At 37.1% G+C, this 18,652-nt stretch overlaps 1 long non-coding RNA gene across 1 annotated transcript in view; it reads right to left on the reverse strand.

Annotated features, from left to right (window-relative positions):
* Window positions 1-314: 314 nt before the first annotated feature.
* LOC131894354 (uncharacterized) overlaps window positions 315-18,652 on the reverse strand; it is a 37,164-nt gene continuing 18,826 nt past the window's right edge. Inside the window, exons 3-4 of the long non-coding RNA XR_009374896.1 lie at window positions 2,183-2,228; window positions 315-1,296 (exon numbers count right to left, since the gene is read on the reverse strand). This is a non-coding gene — a long non-coding RNA (uncharacterized LOC131894354). The remainder of the gene's footprint in view (window positions 1,297-2,182; window positions 2,229-18,652) is intronic.

Here is an 18,652-nt window from a genome sequence, read left to right on the forward strand (position 1 = left end):
AGCAGTCTACATATTTTTTTAATTACAAGCGTCATTTCTGAAGACAAACGATTATGGCAAAATAGCATCCATGAAAGGGAACAACAGGCTATTTACAAATACTGGAGATAAAGGCACTGTTAAAAAATCAACTGCAAATTTCTTTTAGACAAATTAACCAAAAAAAAAAAAAATAGAATAGATGATCATAACTTATAGAATCAGAGAGAATGGATTTCTAATAATTTCCTCTTTTGATAGCTGATTTAGTTAGCAAGAAAATGGAAAGAATGGAGCAGGTATATTTATGACACCATTAAGTTTAACCTCTTAATATCCTATGTTAATATATTGATGAATCATTCATTTTCATCTAAATGAGTCATTCATGAGTTTCTGGGAGACACCCTGAAGACTCAGAATCACTTGACGATTAAGGGAAGAATTGACACAGTCCCACTTAATGTAGATGTGAGTGAAAAAATGTAAAACTGATGTTTTCACAGTCTCTGTGAATTCATATGTATTTGGGCCCTGCTCTTATAATCTTTCTGCCTCCCCTTCCACATGGATCCCTGAGTCCTGAAGGGAAGGGTCTGATACAGACATCTAATTTAAGGCTGAGTGCTCCAAGGTCTCTCACTCTATGTACATTGTACAGTCTTACCCCTAACCAAGAAGCTATTTGCAATTGCTACTTTCTGAGAGAGGGAAAAATCAGTTTTCTCCAAAGGACTGGCACTGAGTCTATTAACCACACTCAGGGCAGGCCCTATGCTCAGGAAACTGGACAATACCAAACAAACTCCTTGTTTTTTTGTGTGCTTGTGTTGTTATTTTGTAGCTTGGTGTTTCTGTTTGTTGACTGGTTTGTTGTACTTTCTCTTACACATTTGATGCTATATTTATTATTTTTTTCTCATTGCTGTTAAAATAACTTAAAAAAAAACACTTATGGAGGAAGGAATTTTTTGGCTCATGGTCTGAGATAGAACAATCTATCCTGGAGGCTTGTTACCATAGCTGCAGGAACACGATGATACTGCTCACTTACATCTTAGCCAATCAGGAAACAGAGAAGTTGGCCCAGAACTAAGGCCCAGCTGAAAATCTTTAAAGGCCTACCCACCAGTGACCTATTTCCTTGAATGAGACCCCAGGTATTAAAATTTCTACAACATTCCAAAAGTGCCAGAATCTGCATGAACCAGTGGGGAACTTTCACTTACAAACCCTAACAGACGCCTTCCGCCATGTTCGATGCTGCCAAGTTCTTCAGCAGATAATGAGAGGTCAGTCTCTCTTCAGGTGGTGACACTAAAAGACAGGGAATGTGAGAAGCGCCAACACCTTCTGCAGCTGTTTGAGCAGACCTGAGTCTCTGGAACACTAGATGTCTCCTAATGGAGTCCCAGCTACTGGAGACCTTCTAATTTGGCACCAAAGCTGAGGGCGTTGCCTGCTTCCTGCCCTTTGTCTGTAAACACGCCTGCCAGGACATATTGCCCCCCTACACCCTCACATAAAGCGGGTTGCTTCTCATTTGGACTCATTGGACAGTAACTTGGTATATTCTTAGCTGATTGGATAATGTATGCATATATGCCAGTGAACATACACAGTAAACTACATCTGTACCTCCATGCTGGTTTCCAGAGTCTGCTTCCGGAGAAACTTCTCCTAACTCAATCTTCCTCCCTCCTCCCCTTCCAAGTAGCCAGTGAGGAGAAAAAAAAAAAAAACCCACAAGATATGCTGTCTTGACCCTATGCTTCCTGGCCTCCGGAACTATGCACCAAGTCTATTTCCAACCACTTTAAATTTCCCAGTGCTAGGAAATTTCTTATATTAGCGTTGAGTGAACTAAGTTACACACTAACTACCTATATCAATACTGAATAAGCCAATCAATACCATGTACAAGTTACTGAAGGAAACTAGGAAAGTGCTGTCTCACTAAATAGATAATATAAACAAAAGTAAATTACAAAATGCCACACAGCTGGCCAGTCACTGAAGCATCCTATGAGAAAACTGACACAAAAGGCCGAATTTACACAAATACTAAAAGGAAAAACATCTGAATCCATGTAGCTTACGCTTGCTGCACAGTGTCAACCTGACTCTCCAGGAGAGTCCATGGATTTTCAGGTCCCCTCTGACTCATCCTCTGCATAGCTACTCGCTATGTCCAGAAGCTTACCTTGAAAATACTCCCATGCCATAGTCCAGAGCCTGCAGATTCATAGCTAAATCATCATAGAGAAAAAAAATGGCTAATTAAGATTTTGGAATGATTTAATCTGACTAAAAAATAACTTTAAAAGTTAATATATGAAACAGGTATCGTTCTGCCAAAAACATCAACTTGTCAAAAGATCTTTAAGCTCAATGTAAGCAGAAAACATGGCCATAAATCTCTCAAATGTTGCTTGTGATGGCGTTTGATGGCAAAATTAAGAATATCTGACAGCTCCATCCATTTGCCTGCAAATTTCATGCTGTCATCCTGAGTGAGGTAACCTAAACCCAGAAGGACAAACATGGTATGTACTCACTCATAAGTGAATACTAGATACAAACAAAGAACAATCAGACTGCAACCCACAGAACCATGGAGGATATATATATATATATATATATATATATATATATATATATATATATATATATATATATATAGCGGGGGGACCCTAGGATGACTGTGGCTTATATTAAATTTTGGTTTTACTCAATTACTGGGCAAGCCTCAATGAAACATTTCACTATTAAGATAAGAATTTATACTGTATCAAGCTGATAATAGAAAAATAAATAAATAAATTAAAAAAAAAAAGAAAGAATATCTGACAGCATCAGCCAATCACTGTGCAATGCTTCATTCTGCAGTCAGATTGGAGACCGAAACCGCAGTGAGGCCTTTCCATCAACTACAAGAACCCATTCTTCGTGTCTCCTGCTTCCTAGTACACAAGCTTGGGAGGGCACTATGTGTTTTCTTTCTCATTTTAAAAATTAGTGTGGTGTTCTTAGATTCATTAGGCTGAATGTGCTCCACCCCAGCAAAGCTATCACTTAGAAATCCAGCACCGGGGACCAAGGTGTGTTCACAAATAGCTCTTTCTCACAGCTTTATAAATTTTAATAACTGCAATTAGGGAAATGAAATGCTGATGATGCAAACTTATACAATAAGACCATTAACTTTTTATGTGATGAATTTTAAAATACTGCAATTATAAACATATAAATATTGGTGAAATACCCAACAGCATTTAGAGTGGAAAATAGCATTGTTACACTGTAGCAAAGCATTTTCCTCTTTATGCTTGTTTATGTTGTAAGTTTTTTCCACAGTTAGATTTAGCAATCTCCCATTTCTTTGAAATATGGTGCTAAAAGACTGTAAAATGCATTTCAGGATTATCTTAATTTATAGGAGGAAGTTTTGAGCCTAAAAATGGTTTTATGATATAATTAAATAATTGGTTATGCTTCTTTCCTTCTCAAGCATGTTGGGTAAACATGTGTTGTTTATAAAATCTGAACATATTTACAGAATATTATGGACTATATAATGAGAAAACTTGCCAAGGTATTTTTGAAAAGGAAGGACAATGTGAAAATGTGTTGTTTTCTTTCTGATAAGAAAACTAATCTCATGTCTAGCAACGTGAGCCTGGCACTCGTGGGCCCAGGTCTGTGTGAAGGTTTGATTTCCCCTTCTATTTATTGCCATATTTACTGCACTTCGCACACCCTCTATACAATGGATGTTTGTCAAAATTACTCACGGAAAATGTCCACCTATTCAACGTAACATATGTCAATGCAATTCTCAGTCCATAGCAGAACCCAGGAACTCACCCTTTACAAATTGGTGTCCCACCCTAGGCAGACAGAGTAGACCCAAACTAAACCCAGGGCTTTCCATTAACTCCAAGCACCTATGTTTTGTGCCTTTTGCTTCCTAGTGCATAACCTTGAGAAAACTACTTAACATTACAGTTTGTCTTTTATTTTAAAAATGGTCGTGGTGATGTCTGATTTTGAGGGTTACTATATTAATTAGATTAATGTTAATATAACTAACCTCTAGTTCACTTGAATATATAGCAAACCAAATTGAGTTCAACCAGATTGTAGACCTTGCTGATACACTTAACCTCTCTGTGACGTTGTTTTAAATTTTGAGGGACTATTGTTATACCTCTCATTTTACCTCAGGGGATTTTATAACTCTTCACTGTTTTGTTTTGTTTTTCAGTAGTTTATTTTGGTGACACCAGCATGTAAAAACATTCCAACGTTGTTACACTTTCTCCAATTAATCACATTCTTTTGGCAGAAGCTGTTACCAAGATTGTAAAATGCAATAGCTTTTTAAGATCTAAAAGTGCTGAAATGTTACAGTTAAGGTCCTTCAGTACAGGTAGTTTCCTTCACAAAGCAGAATTTTAAGGAGGAAGCCATCTGTTCCTTCCTGTTTCTAATTATAGGACTAAACACAAACTTTAATAGGTATCTTAATTTGAACCACTATCATGAGAAAACAAAGAGATATGGATTACTAAATTGGTTTTCATAATAACTTCATTGTTATCACAGTGAAGAATTTTTTATAAAATCCTGATGTTTAAACAGAAAATCTAATTTTCTACAATAAAATAATGGATCATTTCAAATGATGGTAAAACTCACTCTCAAAAAGGACACAGCGGAAGATAAACAAGCTTTGACTTATAATTGTGAATACTGTGAATTGATACGTAAAAACAGAAAACTAATCAGGACAGCTGGAATTGTCTTCAGATTATAAGTAGTTAGCACTGAAAATTAGTTAAAACAATGAAAATAATGCCACTTACTGAAGGTCAATGAGAAGACAACATTGAGAAAAGAATTGACACTGATTAATCCTATGAACTGTGGCACTATGGTATTTTAAGCAGTTCTGTTTACTAATGAAACAAGAGATGTTTTGGTGGCAGAGATAGTAGCTTGTAAAATTCATCCTGAAGCAACAAAGACTTCTGTCAAGAAAATTACACACTACTTTAGAATAGCACGAAATTCATCAGCTATATTTACTAACATCGTGACTGTTGGTAATATTTTTATGTTTTAGAATTATTATGGCCTATTTCAGAGTAAGAATAGAAAAAGTTGACTATGTAAGTATATAAGTTACCCAAGAGCTCAGAAGTAGAAAAGGCAGATGTGAGATTCAATAAAAATCTAAATCTGTTCATAAATAAGATGGCAAAATTAAAAATATATGGTCAAGAATATCTTATGCATTAAGCAAATGAGGACACTGTCAGTTAAAATATTTGTAGATTTATTTCACAAAAATTAAATTTTCTATTAGTGAAAATCTACCATAAGTTAAAACAACCTCAGAACACGGCATATGAGGGCTTATGAAAGATCATCTCATTACTAAAAACAATTTTATGTGTATCGCTAAGCTAATAAAGTATTAAATAAATGTAAGAAATAAAAAGCAAAATCCAAAGACCATAACAAGTGTAGCTCTTCCAACGTCAAGTAGAATAAGTGAAAGCGAATGTCTAGGAGAAGAATCTTCAGTTGAAATGATTTAGGATTTCCATTTTATAAACTTAAAACTAGAATCAAAGTGAAATAAAACATACATCAGTCACTTTAAAAGGGAAAAGTCCCCAATCAGTAAAGATATAAAGTAAATTACAAAGAATAAGGAGAACAGATAGCACATTAGATACAGGAATTGTTACATCTAGAGATGAAAAATACCAATAATATGTTGAGAACAAGGAGGTATAACAAATATTAACAAACAAAAATTACTATAAAATATAACAAGGCATAAAATAATGTTCTAGAACTTCTATATGTAAGTCCTAAAATCAGAGGCTTAAGAGAAACACAGTGGGTCAATTGCATGCTGCAGCGGCATGAGGACTTGAGTTTGAATCCCGAACACCCACAGAAAAAGATGTGGTGGGCCATGCCTGCAATCCTCACAATAGGAGACGAAAACAAGATACCTAGGGTTTGCTGTCCAACCATTCTAGCCAACTGATGAGCTCCAGATTTAATGAGAGACCTATGTGGTGATATTTTATCTGTACACCCCAATAAAGTTTATCTGAGGATCCGAGGAAAAGGCCAGCCACTATAGTAAACATAGAGGTCAGGCAGTGGTAGCACACACATTTAATCCTAGCATTTGGGAGGCAGAATTCATCACGATCTCTGTGAGTTCAAGGCCACACTGGGAACAAAGCCAGGCGTGGTAGTACATGCCTTTAATCTCAGCACTAATCATAGAGGTCTGGAGGCCTGTCCAGACAGACAGGAAGTGACAGGGCTGGGCAGAAAGGGGAAGTGATGTTCCTGGCAGAACAGAAAGGCATATAGGCATGGGTATACAGAAAGTAGGTCTCTTTTTGGAAGCTGCAGAGTTGGTGAGGGGAGGCTAGCTGTGCTGTGGCTTTGCCTATTCCTCTGATCTCCCAGATTTTAACCCCAATATCTGGCTCTGGGTTGTTTTGTTTGTTTGTTTGTTTGTTTTAATTAATAAGACCTTTTAAGATTTGTGTTACAGACATATTTCTAAATAAATAAATAGTGAAGAGTAATAAAGGAAGATATTTACTGGTTGATATCTTCTGGTTATTTGTTTTGTATCAAGGAAGATATCCAGTGCTCACTTCTGGTATGTGCACACACACACACACACAAACACACACACACACACACACACACACACACACACACACACTCACACATCATTGAAACTAAACCTAAGTACTAGGTGAGATGTGATGAAAGAATAGTGAAACAGAAGGGGTACATGGATTCATCTACCAGGAGATCTTTCAATATAAAATGTATGTGTAATAAATAATAAAAACTTAAAATACATATATTAAATACTTGAAACTAAAATGAAAAATAAGTAATCTAAAAATGTACTGGGAGAGTTTTAGCATTCACAACCCAGTGACTTTTAAAGGACAGATAAAACAGTATGTGTATATATACACGTGTGTGTGTGGGGGGGGGGGGTGTGTGTTGTGTGTGTGTGTGCCTTGACAATAAAATTGACCCAACCACACAGAATATGACACTTTTACAAATATTGGGCTTCAAAATATTTATTTCCTATTATTCAGGTGTGTGTGTGTGTGTGTGTGTGTTTGTGTGTGTGTACAAATGGCATGTAGGTTCCTTCTGAGTCAAAGGAAGGCATCTGATCCCCTGAAGCTGAAGTTGCAGGCAATTGTGAACCACCAAACAAGAGTGCTGCAAACCAAACTCATATTCCTTGCAAGAGCAGCAAGTTTATTTTATTTTTTAAAATTAAATATTTATTCCCAAATCTATGTATGATCAGAATGAAAAAAAAACTTATAATAACTGAAGAAAAGCTATGTACCTTGCTCTAGAACAGAGGGACTCAATGTTATGAAGATGCTAGTCCTTTTGCTTTTTGTTTTCCATTTTTATAGAAAACAGCTTTTTGTCATGCAATATATTAAATGGTTTAACCTCCCCCAACTTTTTCCAGATCTGCTACACCTCCACACTGACCCAATTCTACACCCTATCTTTTTATCTCTCATTAGAAAATAAACAGGCATATAAAATAAAATAAAATGTAATAAAAAAATAAACGAAAACAGGACAAAACAAATAACAAAAAAGAGGCTGAGAAATACATACAAATGCACAGAAACACATTCTTACACACAGAAATACCATAAGAGCACAAGATCAGAAACCAAAATATATAAGAAAAAGGCTTGTAAGATAAAAAAAAATGTCCAAACAAACCATTATTAGAGAGAGTATCTCCAAAAATACCACTCAGTTGGCCATCTACTGCTGAGCATGGGGCCTGCCCTTGGTGTGGTTTGTATACCCAGTAGTACTTCCTTAGAGAAAATTATTTTTTCTTCTGTGTGTATCAATTGGAGATAGCTTCTGAGTTGGGATGAGGGTTTGTGTCCACTTCCCCTCTCAGTGTTAGGACCCCACCTGGCTTAGACTTTTGCAGACCCTGTACATGCTGCTAGTCTCTATGAGTTCACACAGGTATCAGTTGCATTGTGTCTAGAAGGCTTGGTATTTTCTATCTCCACTGACTATTGCAATCTTTCTGCCTTCTCTTCTGCAGACTTCCCTGGTCCCTGAGGGGAAGGATTGTATGGAGACATCCCATTTAGGACTGAATGTTTCAAGGTCCCTCACTCTTTGCACATTGTCTAGTTCTGTGTCTCTGCATTGGTTCCTGTCCAGCGCAGGAGGAATCTTCTCTGATAATGGCTTAGCAAGACACTGCTCTACAAGTATATCAAGATGTCAGTAGAAGTCATTTTATTGATATGTTCCTTTAGCAGAACAGTAGTGTAGTCAAAAGGATTCTCTGGTCCTGTTTGGCCCCCTGTGGTCCAGACAAATTTCTCTCACCCACAGTCCCAAAGCCTCTCGGACCCTAGTAAACACACAGAGGCTTATATTATTTACAAACTATATGGCCTACGGCAGGCTTCTTGCTACCTAGCTCTTATAACTCAACCCATTTCTATTTATCTATGTTTTGCCACATGTTCCATGGCTTTATCGGTCTGCTGGCATGTTGCTGTTCGTTCAGTGGTAGCTAGCGTCTCCCCAGACTCTGCCTTTCTCTTTCCTGTCTCTCTCCTTGGATTTCCTGCCTGCCTCTAAGCTGCCTTGCCAAAGCAGCTTATTTATTAACCAATGGGAACAACATATATTCACAGCATATAGAAAGACATTTCCCCAACACAGTAGTATTTGCTTTTCCCTTAGGCCAATGGGATGGGTTACATCTCAAGGAGTGGTCCTTAAATCCAATAAGACAGTAGTTGGTTACTCCCACAACATTTGTTCCACTGTTGCATTAGTGCTTTCTTCAGGAGGTCACCACCATAGATCAAAGGGTTTGTAGCAGGATTGGTATTTACCTTTCTCCTTTGGTAGTGTACAGAGTACTTTCCAGTACCATGAACACTGGTCTATAGGGGTGAACACTCTAGATAGGTACCAGCTCAACTTCTTTGTGTTCTGTGAGTTGTATATGTATTGTCTTTATAATAAGGTCTTACCATCAGTTTGTGGAGAGCAACCAGTAGCCTTGTTAATACTCTTTGTTGTTAGGGGGTTTCCATGGTGACCCTTTGCCCAACAACAAATTAGATGTACCCCTTTTGTGGCACTGAAAGTTTCATTTGGTGGCAACAGATGTCAAGTTGGGGCTTTTTGTCACCTATTGTTTCATGATTCCATTTGAATTTCTTTCATGTATGTATGTATTTTAAGAAGTTTCTGCTGTATTAAGTTTCCATATTAACCCTCAAATGGTCCTTAGTTTTAGCTGTCCCTCCCTATATTCTCTCCCTTGCCCTCCCTGTTTAATCCTCTCATTCCAGACCCTTCATGTATTCATAACTGTATATTCTATTTCCCCTTTATCAGGAGATTCTTCTCTCCCCACCCCAATCCTTTACTCTAAACCTAACCTCTAGTTATATGAATTGTATAATGCCTATTAAAGACTTAACAGCTAACACCCACATTTATGTGAATACATTCAATATATGGTTTTGATGTCTGAGTTATCTTACTCAGAATGATTTTTTTCTAGCTCCATCTATTTACCTACAAATTTTATGATTTTTTTTAATGCTGGGTAATATTTCTTTGTGCAAATGTACCAAATTTTATTTATCCACTCTTCTACTGATGAATATCTAGGCTATTTTCAATTTCTGGCTATAGCAGAAATGAACAAATATGAGCCAGTGTCTTTGCAATAGGATTAAGAGTACTATGAGTATCTGCCCAAAGTGGTAAATCAGAAAGTGGTTTTAATCTGCTGATCCATCTCACTATCCCCAAATATATAGTATTGTTAAATGCACATGGCACTTTACTAGAAGCAATCATAATCTAAGTCACAAGGCAAACCCCAGCATTTTTCAACAGGTTGAATTTACACAGAATATATTCTGTTATCAAACAGAAATTAAGTTGGAAATAACTAACAAATTCCTTAGAACATCCTCAGTGTTTGGAAGTTAAGTTACAGCCTTCAAAATCAGTGCTTCTTGACATTTGGATATCAACCCCTCTGAGGTAGACCAACCGTTTCACAGGAATCACCTAAGACCATCAGAAATATCAGATATTTACATTACAATCAAAACAGTAGCAAATCTATGGTTATGAAGTAGCAACAAAAATAATTTTATTGATGGGGGGGTCACCACAACATGATGAACTATGTATTAAAAGGTCATAGCCTTAGAAAGATTGAGAAGTACAGTTCTAAATAATCCATGCATTGATATATCACAAAGACCAAATTCCTAACAGTTACCTACAAAAGATTAAAAATAATGATGTATATCTTCTTCAAAACATTAAACAAGGAACTACTTAACAAGAAGGGTGAAGAATATAAACAGGCATTTCCAGAGAAATAAGACAAATGGTTAATGAGCACTTTAATGTTGTCAGTTATTTTTTTACTATTTTGTTCTTAACTCTTTGCTCTTTCGGGGTTCCCGCCACCCAGCACCCATATAATCACACACAGAGACTTTTTCTTGCTTATAAATGCCTAGCCTTATCTTGGCTTGTTTCTTGCCAGCTTTTCTTAACTTAAATTATCCTGTCTGTCATTTGCCTCTGGGATTTTACTCTTTTCTATTTCTGTATATATTTTCTTCCCTTCTTATTCTGTGGCTGGCTGTATGGCTGAGTGGCTGGCCCATTCTTTTCTTGCTCCTTGATCCCCTCCTCCCAGATTTCTCCTCCTTTTTATTTTTTCTGCTTGCCAGCCCTGCCTATCCTTTCTCCTGCCTCGCTATTAGCCATGCAGCTCTTCATTGAACCAATCAACTATTTTAGGCAGGCAAAGTAACACAGCTTCACAGAGTTAAACAAATGCAACATAAAAGAATGCAACACATCTTTGCATCATTAAACAAATATACCACAGCATAAACAAATGTGACACATTTTAACTAATACTCTACAATGTATTAAAATCACACCAATATAACACCAAGAGTTACAAACAGACATAATTTTGCACTAAACAGATTATCAAAATGTATTTTAAGAAAAGGTTGAGCCAAAGTAAATATTGGCAATAATGGAGAACACAGTTGCAACTCTTATATAATGTGTAGTTGTAACTTTATATCAAATGCACTTATAAATTTCCGTAGTCAGCAACTAAAAGCAAGTTGTTTTCCAAGATTTTCTTCCTGTATAATTCTGCATTAATTCAGCGCACAAGAGATATTTGTGCAGGAGCTGGTTCCTACTTTATCACTATCAGTTATACTGGTTCACCAGGACTGTGAGGGACAGTTCCTTACCACTACCATCACTGCAGCAGATATATAGCTCCTGTGGCTCCTAGGAGATGTTCATGGGCTGGTACTTCTTTATTTCAGTGACAAAGAACACCTTGCCCTTGTAGATGCTATTCTCATCGTTAAAGTTGAAGTCCTGGAAGCAGAGAAAAGACAGAACTTAAGTTTGTTCTTATGTGTTCCATCTTGTAGCTGCTCTGACTGTTTAGCTTCATCTCCCTGTCTGTCTGCTCTCTGGGTTCTGCAATTCAACACCAAACACAAGACAACAGAGTGATTTATATAAACTTCAACTAACACCCACAAATACATAAGTCAAATTCTCATAATATGTTCCTTATATGTCCATAGGATTCTGCTTCTTTGATTATACCTTGATTATTTTGACTAAGGAAATGAGGAAAATAACAGAACCTGTGACAAGTAATGACAATATTTCAGCAACAATGAAAATGTGAATTTGGCCTTATTTTCCTTTACACTTAGTTACGGACAAAACAATACATAAATTATTAATAGCTTCTTGGCTTGGGGTGAGACCTTCTGCCTATTTTTCTTTCTCCATGCTGAGATTTTTGTGTCTTGAGTTTGTGCAGATTTTGGATTGTGCTGTCACAGTATCTGAAACTTAATAAATGCATCAACTCTGTTGTATAAGGAAAATGCTCTTTCCTTGAGGCCATCAAACACCTCTGGCTCACACAACATTTCTACCTCTCATCCACATGGATCCCTGAACCTTAAGGAGAGGAGTGTGAAGAAAACATATTATTTAGGACTGAGTGCTCCAATGTGGCTCACTCTCTGCTCATTTTCTAGTGTGGGTCTCTGTGTTAGTTCCCACCCACTGTAAGATGTTTCTCTGATAATGACTGAGTGATCTATAGGTATGGCAACATATTATTAGAAGTCATTTTATTACTATATTTATTTAGCCTAACAGTAGTAGTAGTTTTCCCCCTTTCCGCTAAGGCACACAACTTATCTAGTCTCGGATTCTTTGCTGCATTAACAGTATCAGGTAAGGTTTCAACTCATGGAACAGGCCTTAAAAAGCCACTCAAAAAGTGATTGGTTTTCAAAAAAGTGGTTGGTTGCCAATAGGCAGCTATTGTAGCTTTCAGAGTTCTTCGCTAAGTAAGATCAATGATTACTTTTCTACCCTGGTAACATGCATAGCAACTTAAAGTACTATGAATGCTAGTCAGGAGGAGTGACTCTTCCAGTAGAGTTCCAGTTCTCACAATTCAATGATTTAAGCATGTCATATCATCAACAATAAGGTCTTACCATCATGTTTTAGAGGATAAGCAGTATTTGAGGAACTGTGGGACTCATTTGGATAACAACACAAAAGGATATAATGTGTTGCTGGTCATGAGGATTTTATTTGGTAGCAAAGATATCTAGTTGGGGCATCACTTTCTCCATTATCTAGTAACTCAATTTAAACTCCTTTTACATATGTACAAACTTTAGAAAGCTTCTATGGCAGTAGGTCTCCAGGTGGCATTTTAAAAGGCCACCCTCCCTATATTCACTTCTTTACTCTGTACTCCCATCCCACACACCATTTAACTGACCTATGCTAATTTCCACTTTATCAGTTTATAACACTACAATCTATTCCCCTTACTTAGACAATCACTTCCACCCACCTGGTCACTTGTTCACTGCCTCACCTTTGTGAATATTACCCATATATTCTAAGCTTAAAGCCTAACTTCTACTTTTAAGAAAAAAAATGAAATGTTTATCTTTCCAGGGCTGGGTTACCTTATTCAGAATAATTATTTCTAGCTCAATCCCATTCTTGCAATTTAATAATTTCATTTTTTTTCTTAACAGCTAAATAACATTCCATTGTGTAAATTAATATTCATGTCTTCCAAGGAATAGTGTCACACAACAACCTTCTGAAACAATGAGCTAAAATAAACTTTTTTCTCCCTTAAATTGCTTTTCATGGCTATTTGATCATAGCACTGAAAAACCTATCTAATACAGATAAGATTGTAAATTTGGGCACTCCTAGGTATATATCCAAAGGAGATATATATAAACAAAGAGTTATCTACATCTCCATATATATCTAGAATAATAAAAAGTAAAAACAGGTGAGCTATGAGATGATTCAGGAGGAAGTCACTTATGGAGCACAAAGGACCACCTAGCTCAATCCCCAGAACCCACGAAGAAGCTAAATGCAGTAAGCAAGTATCAGTACTATCAGCACACTCAAAGCTGGAGATGAGGGGCAGATGTAGGAGAATCATTGTTCTCTGGCCAGCTAGACTTTCATATATAGCAGTTAGCAAGAGACCATCTTAAAAGGGCAGATGGTGAGGGCCAACATCTAGGGGTATCCTCTGATCTCTACACAAGTACCCACAACCTCCCTCATGAACATCATACACATATACCATACACTCAAAAAATACAATAAATGAAAACATTACGGGGTACATTGATTGATTAATGAATAAAGAAAATGTGGACATATACACTAAGGAATACTTGAGCCATTAAAAATAAAATAACATGTTACCATTGACAACAATATGGATGGAACTTGAGGTTATTTTGTTAAATAAAATAACTCAGGCACAAGAATACAAGTACCTTAGGAGCTATAAAAGTCTACAGAAGCTAAGAGTACAATGGAGGTTACCAGAAGCTACAGAAAGGATTAGTGAAGGAGGACTGGAGAGATTAATCAATGGGTAATAAATTAGACTTAGAAAGTAATAGGAAGTTTCTGTGTGCTATGGCATAACAGGATGACTACAGATAACAATAGTGCACTATACATTTCAGACAGATGGAAGGAAGGATAAGTGAATGATGTCTCCACAGGGAAATAATTACTGAGAAGAACACTTTCAACCTATTTAAATATCACACAATGCGTGCACGGATTACAGCATCTAATTGGACTCCCTGAACATCTAGAATTGTTGTATTTTTAAATATCAGAATGTGTTTTCTTTTAAAAATAAAGATAAAAAACAGTAGAGTGTAATGTGATAAAGATGGACAATAAAAATAAGTATTTATTTGCTCATGCAAAGTAAAAGACTACATGCTTGAAAATGTCATAATGAGGCCTATAGTTTTGTAAAAGTAAGATAAATAAAAATAACAGAAAAACTGAAGAATCCATTATGTTCATAACAAGTTATGATAAAATCAATATAAATACAATAATGTATTAAATTGGGCCAAGGAGCAATGGGGAGGGGATATTGTGAATCAATAAAGGGCTGACCATCTAAGTATCCTGTGTTTCGACTCCTGAGAGGATAGCCTTGCATATCAGAAGCACACCAAGGGTCAAATCATGTCTTCTTATATTCAGCAATGATAAGGACTAGATACAGATATAGATAAACACTTAAAACTGAGAATAACAGGATTTCTTTGAATCATTAGAAAATAAAATAGTAAATAAGTATTGATGTGCATTTGAAAAATGAAAAAATATAAGCCAGGCATAGTTTAACTTCTTAGAGAACTTAGGGAAATATAGAGAAAGTTTTAAGTCTATACTTGCAGCCTGCTCTGATCATTGTTCTATTGAATTGCCAAAGCTTGTTGTGAAACTAAAAACAAACCTATATTATTTATGATCCTAGCTTTCACGAGAGAAACTACAGAAATCATCTAGGCCTTTTTCTCTGAAGTCAACCTACAAATCATATATTATTTGCATATCACTGTGTTCATATTTATTCCATATCCAATAAATTCTAGTGCTTCCAAATTTTTTACTTAAAACATCTCCCTTTTATATATAACTTGTATCCATAATTTAAGTGACAGCTCCTGGCATTAATGACTGAAATACAAGAAAATTAGGTCTGAGACATTGGTGTTTAGAGAGAAAATATTTCCCCAATTAAAATAAAACAATGATGTTGTGGAATATTATTTTAACAAGGCAAAGATGTGTTACATTTGTTTATGCTGCAGAATATTACTTTAACTATGTAAAGGCATGTTACTTTTATTTATGTTGCATTTGTTTAATTATGAAAAGCTATTTTTCCTTGCCTGCCTAAGGCACCTGATTGGTCTAATTAAGAGCTGAATGGCTAATAAAGGATAGGTGGGGTTGGAAGGCATAGATCATAAATCAGAAAAGAATCTAGGCTCGAGAAAGGAGGAACAAGAAAAGAAGGAGGAGGAGAGAACTAGGGAGATGTCTGGGACCAGAAGCCAGGCAATGCTAGCCAGCCAATCAGTGAAAGACCCCCAGCCTCCCCGCCTAACATAGCTTAGCTCAGCTGTTTTTGAAGAAAGCCTGAGAGGCACTGAGGAGTTCAGTTAACGGGCATGGAATAAACAGAACATTTGTGGTTAGCCACCTGGCCCCAGAGCGAGGAACTAAAAGGTCAGAAGAACACCCTGTACCCTAGACAGGAGCTAGGCGTGGCGAGCTCGGGGAGAAACCACGAGCTGACCTGGGTTTGAACCTGGCCTCATTCGAATCATCCAATCAGAACCTGGCCTCATTTGCATCATCCAATCAAAACCCTGTAACCGGGCTTCTTGCTTCTGTACCCGAGCTTCGGCTGCCCCGACCCTATAAAAACCCTCTGCTCCAGCCCGTGGGCGCGTCAGTCTCTTGAGCTTCTTGAGAGACTGTGTCGCCCCGGGTACCCGTGTTCCTGAATAAAGCCTCTTGCTGTTTGCATCTGATTCGTGGTTTCGGTGTGTTCCTTGGGCGAGGGTCTCTCCTGAGGGAAGACTGCCTTTAGGGGGTCTTTCATTAGGAGAAACAGCAAAAGTAAGATGTACATAAGGAAAGAAAACTAAAAAGCCCTGAGGCAAAAGATAGATAAGATAAACAGGTTAATTTAAGTTAAAAGAGCTAGCCAGAAAAGAGCTAAGCTAAGGCTGAGGATTCAAAATTAATAATAAGTCTCTGTGTCATGATTTAGGAGCTGGTTAGTGGCCCCAAAGAAAAAGTATGGTACACAATGAAGTTTAAAAAATCTTCGGTGACCTAAAAATGATATCAGTGACATCAGGAATGAGCACATCATTCATTCCTAACTGCAAAGAAATAAACAGAAAGTTTTAAAACACTAATACTGATGAAAGCATCTATATTGTTTGTGAAAGGCAGTATAGTACATAGTCTTTTAATAATATGTTTTCTTCTGAGTTCCACCATACTGACTATTTACAATGAGTATTAACTAGTGAGGTCAAAAGTAAAGGGTTCGTGCTTAAGTGAGCTTTTTGAGAAGGTTGATCAACCTATGCCAGTACGTTCTGGGGAGAATTGCTTTTGACAGTCTTGTATGCTGACCAGTGCTCACATCTCCAACATTTGAGAACAAAATTGAAGTATATGATTTGCTGACTGCTTTGAAAATTACCTTTTGATAGCACAACTGTGACACTGAATTCCATTTCCTTGCTAGAGTGTTTCCACAATAAAGATGTCCTGGCGTTTCATTAACACTCATAGGTGTCATTTCCATCACTATATTCTGTCTCTAAGATATGAGCTATTGAAGACTTGTTTACCCTCCTTCTTCCACATCATTTCCCACCTGACATGAATGATAGCTCAAGCAGCTGTGTCTATACTATACCACTGAGTTCCCCCCAAGGATTATACTTGAGTTTTTCAAACTGTTGTTTTCTAAATCCAAATCTGACACTGCCTAGGCAACAACTTAATTCATAGTCTATCAAGAGAATGTTCCCCTTTCTATCTATATAGTTGCATTTACTTCACTTAAAATGGCATGCCAGATTTGTATTATGTCCTTAATTTGATAAAAGAATAAGAAAATGAGTAAAAGGGGTGAGTAAAATAAACCTTCATGCACCATTATCTGTCATTATTTCTGGCTTGGGAAATTCATGTTTATTATTTTCATCTGCTAATATGAAGAAAGCAAAAGGGAAGTCACACTTAAGACACATCTATTCTAGGGTCCTTAATTCTTTCTATAAAATTGTAAAATGATACTATTTTTCATTCATTTTGCCAAAGGTGATAAGCCTAAGTAGCTAGCATATGGAAATTTTCAAATTACAAAGGAATTTTAATTAATGTTTATCTGTATTCCAAGGCAGTCATTTTTTTGAGTATATATTTGATAGCCCATGAAACTGGCTTTTGTTATTTGGAAATTTAGGCTGTAGGACAAATGTGAGGTCACCTGGCTGAAAGTGAGGTTTGGATCTGAAAATGTAGTATTGAGAGTGAAGCCATAAAGAACATCTCCTTGAACAACTATGACTAGAGTATTTAATAGTTTTAAGGAAAATATATGTTCATTGGATTCCACAGGTGAAGCACATGCAGCTCTCATAGAAATATCCAACAGCAAGGTTTGAGGGATGCTTCTCCTTCTCCTATTATCATCACACTGACATCACATAGTGATATTATCTTACCAAGATTGTCACCTCTAGTAACAAGTAGTATGTATTAGTAGAACAATATAAGTAAGTAGTTTAGCTAAGCCCAGATAGAAGCTCAAATGATCTTAAGCTTTAATCACAGTCATAATGTGAGAAATTGTACCTGTTCCTGTATTGACATGGGAGTGTTTGTGATTTCCAGGATGACAAAATGTACAGCTACTCTGACCCAAGCTCGTGGGAGCTCACGGACTCTAGACCGACATCTAGGGAGCCTGCCTGGGACCAACCTAGGCCCTCTGCATATGGGTGACAGTTGTGTAGTCTGGTCTGTTTGTGGAGTCCCTAGCAGTGAGACCAGGATCTGTCCCTGGTACATGAGCTGGCTTTTTGGAACCTATTCCCTATGGTGGGATGCTTCACTCAGCCTTGGTGTTGGAGGGAGGAGCTTGGTCCTGCCTCAACTTGATATGCCATGCTTTGTTGACTCCCATAGGAGGACTGCTCTTTTCTGAGGGATGGATGGATGTGGTGGGGAAGGGAGTAGAAAGGAAGAGGGGGAGGGTATGGGAGGTGGGGGAGGGAAAACTGTGGCTGGTATGTAAAATAAATTTAAAATTTTTTTAATTAAAAAAAGAAGGAAAGCCGGGCGTTGGTGGCGCACGCCTTTAATCCCAGCACTCGGGAGGCAGAGCCAGGCGGATCTCTGTGAGTTGGAGGCCAGCCTGGGCTACCAAGTGAGTTCCAGGAAAGGCGCAAAGCTACACAGAGAAACCCTGTCTCGAAAAACCAAAAAATAAAAAATAAATAAAAATAAAAAAATAAAAAAAGAAGGAAAAATGCACAGGTGTTAATTTAGTAATTTATATGTGAAAGATTACTAAAAC

The sequence above is a fragment of the Peromyscus eremicus genome, chromosome 17, assembly GCF_949786415.1.
Source record: "Peromyscus eremicus chromosome 17, PerEre_H2_v1, whole genome shotgun sequence".
In the NCBI taxonomy this organism is placed as follows: Eukaryota; Metazoa; Chordata; class Mammalia; order Rodentia; family Cricetidae; genus Peromyscus; species Peromyscus eremicus.